Here is a 5284-nt window from a genome sequence, read left to right on the forward strand (position 1 = left end):
CCTGGCGAGGCCTAATAGCAATCCCATATCCAACCCCAACATGAAATGAACAGCTCACACTATCATCTACAATCTCAAGTAGAATCTCAGATTGTGCTTCTGCATCTGGCCATTGACATACTGCTGTCTGTTCATCATATTTTCCTGTTTTCTGCATTCTTGGTGCTTTGTCATCTGGGGTCTTTCAAACTGAGAATCCCGGAGGGACTGCTCCCATGTAGGGGTAGCTAATTCTTGAAGACAGCAAATGGCTTTCCAGAAGGCAAGCTTTTAGAAGATCAATTTAAAGATCAATTTAAACATTTGGAAGGTAGAGTGATAGAAAGAGAGCAAGAGGACAGATGGACGTGTAGACAGACAGTCATTCCATACATTGTTTAAGCTCCAAATGCCTGCAACCCATGGCTATCTGTATGGAATGTATCCAGACACTGGATAACTAGAAACCATTCTACAGCTAAAGAGTCCATGGTTGTTATTCAAACTACAATTCCATGCTTGCTTATCGTGCCTCACCTTTTGTTTTCCATGACAAGCACAGCACATGCTCTTGCCTGGAGTTCCTCTCTGTCTTTCTCCCTTCACCTCCTCCCTCCCTGCCTCCTTTTCTTGCTCCTCTCCCATCCCACCCCTTTCAGTTCTTACCTGGGTGTTTTGCCGTGTGTTACTGCATAGTATGCTGCCTGCCTGTCTTAGATACTGTGAGCAATGAAAAAACTTCTTTCTTCCTGGTATTAATTTTCATTTCTGCTAATCTTGCCATAATATATGAAATCCATATCAAGCAACACTACACTACTACTCTCCTGTCAATGCTCTGGCATCACTGGCAAGCATGGCTGTTTTGGAGCATCTTATTTCAGCGAGATCTACTTTCTAGAGATATGTATTTTGTTCTCAGCCTGGGTCAAATGCGGTAGGAAATTGAAAGATAAAATCGGATCACTGAATGACCTTAGAACATGACTTCTAGAAAAGTGGCCTATATCTGCTGCAAGTCTTCACTGACTTGTGCAGGAGTGTTTTAAGTGGGGAGGGGGATTGACAAGCTTGACAATTTTTGGCTACGTTTCTCCCTTTTTTCAATACAACAGCTTCACAAAATTATGTGTCATCCTTGCTCGCCGGCCATGCTAATCTTCCATGCAGTATTCCCATTTTAGTATATGTGCTATTGAAGCGAGTACAGGATGGTCCGGTTAATGAATTGTTAAGAAAACAAGGGGTCTATAAGTTCATAGTCAACAGCCATATAAGGAAACTTGTCACTGAGCTAGGCTTGGAATATGTAGAGAAATAATGATCCATAACAACTTCTGATTAACAAACTTCTCCTGCAAATGACCAAATGACAGTTTGCTAATCAAAAGTTGTTATAGAGCACTACTTCTCTACATATCCTGAGTGTGCTCGTTGCCAAGTTTGCTTATATGGCTCATGAGCTATTTAAAGAGATAAATACAATTTGGGGTACTATACCATATAGTCGTGACTATTACATTCTAGCTGAAAATGTGGTTTTGTCTGTTCTGTTTCGTAGGGTAAATCTCTTTCCCCTTTTCCTGGTAGTTTCCTAGGTGTGTTAGTATGTGGCAGATGTTTAATACTATAAATATATTTTCATAATGAAAATTTGAGTCATGATCTGGTAATTGGATTGACTTTGATAATTCAACTTCTTTAACCCTTCCAGTATTTGGGTAGATAGCATATATTTCAGGGAAGAAGCTAAAATTGTAACATCATTTGACATGTGCCATGAATCACTGCTTCTATTCTTTTGCATTTGACCTGTTCTGAGAGAAAGTAAGAGTTTGAGAACCAATAGATAGTGTTGACAGAGTTGAATTTGCAGAATAATGATATTGTAAACAAATTTACTCAATGCATGCATATCAGTGCATATAATCAACATGATTTTAGTAGGAAATTATCGAAAAAGATGTAAAATGTCTTGATAATATAAAAGAGCTGAAAAATCAATATTCGTCAATTTTTTTTTCTCTCATGCAGCCTAAGTTGATGAAAATTTAACTACAGGTTTGTATTAATCCACCATGGATCAGGGTTTGGAAAATCTAGAGTGGGATTTCACACAGGAATAGGAGCTATATAATTGCAGCAAGAAAATGCCTTCCTGGCCTGAGTTAAAAGGGGCAATGTTATTACTTTTTTTGTAGGTCAGTGAGTGGTGACAGAGATGTGTTTAGGAGGGGTTTGAAGTTGAAGTCATGAGTTTGGAATCTCAACTTGGCTGGATTGTGGAATTGCTGGAGAACTGGACTACTGCTATTTTGGAGTGGGTCTGTAACAGTGGTTAAGAAGTTTGGCGTGTGGGGGAGAGGACTGAGCATAAACACTAACATCGTGGCCGAGTCAGCACCATTCATGGGTCGAGACCATGTGAAGGAAGAAAGTTAAAAAAAAAAAAAGGGAAAATGCTCTTTTGGACCTGATTATGAAGAAATTTACATTTCATTCCTGATGTTTTTGGGCTTGAGACTCAAGGATCGTTGGACTTTGGATGCTGGGATCATGAGCGGCCCCCTGGAGGATCTCTGGGCTTCAGTTTCCAGTGGGGGACGAACTCTCAGACTCCTGGGTTCGGGCCTTCTGGCCTCGTGGACTGAGTCATACTGTCAATTTCTTTGGCTCTCAAGCTTGCACATAGCTCATTGTGGAATCTTTCAAACTCTGTGGATTGTGTGAGCTGATTCTTAATTAGTCCTGTTTTACTTGTGTGTATGTGTGCGTGTGTGTGTGTGTATATATAAATTAAGTCTTCTTTTTTTTTTTTTTTTGAGAACCCTTATGGATACAAAATGCAGTCAGTGACACTGCTGCTTATGATTAGCAGGGGTGAGTTTTTTTTTTTTTTTTTAATGTCTGTCTTCAGGTCTTCAGCATGCAGACTCCTCTATTACAAGGACATATTTTGTGGAAAGAATCACCAAATCTGATCCAGTCATTTGGTGATTAAATCAAAAATCCATTTACTTTGCATCTGGTATAGACTAAATTTATGTTTTAAGATCTATGTATTTATTGGAAAGGTTGGACGAGAGAGAGAGAGAGAGAGAAAGAGAGAGAGAGATCTTCTATCTGCTGGTTCACTCTTCAAACGGCCCTGACAGCTGTAGCTGGTCCAGTTTGAAGCCAGGGGCCAAAAGTTTCTTGTCTTGTCTTCCTGTGTTCCATATAGGTGTAGGGGCCCAACTACTTGGATCATTTTCTGCTGTTTTTCCAGTTGCTTCAATCAGAAACTTAATCAGAAATGGAAGGGGTGGGACTTGAATCTGTATCTGTGTGGGATGACAGTAGCTCTGGCAGCAGCTTTATCCGCTAAATCACAGTGCTGGTGGTCCCTGATGGGTAACTTTTGAAATGAGTACCTCATCGTTGCGCAGAATCCTCATCCAGATGTCGTAACACAGCGCTGAGTACTCATGCTGCCGCAGACAACATGATTCCTTCAGGGTTTGAGTTCCTCATCTTGACTAGGTGCCTTCCTTAATTCAGATTTCCGTGCTAAGCTTTTATATGTTTGTTTTTTTCTCAAAGCACAGTCGTCCAATCCTGAGTGGCTGGTTTAGATAGCACTTTCATCAGCAGATCCAGCCCTTGTTAGATCCTAGCTGGCGATACTGCTGTGTTGAACCTGGCAATATTCAGGATGGATTCAATCGGGGCACCAATTTCTACATTCAATATATGCTCATGGAAACAATCTGTTTTGAGATGTTCTGGTAGCATGCACGTGGCCAGGACCTCTAGATTTTCCGTTTCTCTTGGTCCCCTGGTGCCTGTGTAAATCACAACTGTCTTCTCCCTGGAGAAAAACTCTAGACATCCAAGGTCAATGTTTCTTAAGGAGAGACGTTTGTTTTACACCCTTTAGGACATCACTGCTAGCCAAATTAGCTAACATTTATATAGTGAAGAGTGAAAATTCACACACATTGCAAAATAGTAAGAACGGCTGTGAGTTGACTGCCTATCTAGATAGACAGGTGTCAGGCAATATTTTCCTAACAACGTGTTTCTCTTGGAAGTTTCATTTAGTTTAGTGCCTTGTTAAACTGTTTGGTTATTCAGCTAAAAGATTATCCAGTTATTTGAAATTCTCACTGAGTTGTATTCTTAGTGGCTGCAAATACTCATCATTTCAGCTTACTACATGAGGCTAGGGCCGCATTCAGCTTGTTACCTAAAACCTGAAATAGCTGTTGATAATGAAGGCTTCATATGTGTTTTTTAAAAGTTTTAATTTTTTTTTTTTTTATTGGAAAGGCAGATATAGAGAGAGGAGAGACAGGGAGGAAGATCTTCCATCTGATGGTTCACTCCCCAAGCGGCTGCAACGGCTGGAGTTGAACCAATTTGAAGCCAGGAGCCTCCTCCGGTTCTCCCATGCTGGTGCAGGGTCCCAAAGTCTTGGACCATCCTCGACTGCATTCCCAGGCCGCAGGCAGGGAGCTGGATGGGAAGCGAGGCCACCGGGATTAGAACTGGCGCCCATATGGGATCCCAGCATGTTCAAGGCGAGGATCTTAACTGCTACGCTATCACGCCGGGCCCCGTGTGTGTTTTTGAAAGGGCTATGAGATCTTCAGATTGACTAGATAATACAAATCCAAGGGATTATTTCTTGTACAGTTTTGAAATACCTACACATTCCATTTTTAAAAATCTAATTGACAAAGGACATTGTTTTTGTGGTCAGTGAATGCGTCGCTGTGGAATTTCAACAAATATTCAGGTTGTAAGTGTTTGACTCTCCCCACCGTGAACTCTATTAACTTTTAAGGCTGTAGTATTTTTCTATTCCTTTTTAGTTTCCTAGGACATTGCAGTAAGAAAGAAAAAGTGGGAGGTTGTGCAAACAGTGGGGTCTATGACTCCCCAAACTAAAGCCTGCCTACTTGATAGGATTAACGGGAAGGAAATAAATTAAATCTCACCGAAAGTTAAAACAGTAATCAGAGAGCAGCTGTTCAGAAGGAAGAGATAAAAGCCAATGGTGGAAAGGCCAAGGGAAGCTGCCGCCCAGAGCTGAGGGGCTGTGGAGGGTTTGACTGATTGGCTCAAAGAGCACTAGTCGTTAAAGAGGCTTTGAAAATACCTCAAACACAGTACAAAAAAGGCTAGTTAAGCAGGGACTACTTACCTTGTGGAATGTTTTATATATATATATAAAACAATGCAGAAAAAGAAATAGAAATGAAAAGTTGTGTGCTTTACTGGCTTACTTTGTTTTTTTTTTTAGAAACAGGGCTATTTTGTC

At 40.7% G+C, this 5284-nt stretch overlaps 1 non-coding gene across 1 annotated transcript; it reads right to left on the reverse strand.

Annotated features, from left to right (window-relative positions):
• Positions 1–1080: 1080 nt before the first annotated feature.
• LOC121171664 lies at positions 1081–1187 on the reverse strand. Its single transcript, XR_005886158.1, has one exon. It is a non-coding gene; the product is annotated as a U6 spliceosomal RNA (small nuclear RNA).
• Positions 1188–5284: the final 4097 nt, after the last annotated feature.

Source organism: Ochotona curzoniae, unplaced genomic scaffold (assembly GCF_017591425.1).
Source record: "Ochotona curzoniae isolate NIBS_2020 unplaced genomic scaffold, NIBS_Ocur_1.0 scaffold_2683, whole genome shotgun sequence".
NCBI classification, from domain to species: domain Eukaryota; kingdom Metazoa; phylum Chordata; class Mammalia; order Lagomorpha; family Ochotonidae; genus Ochotona; species Ochotona curzoniae.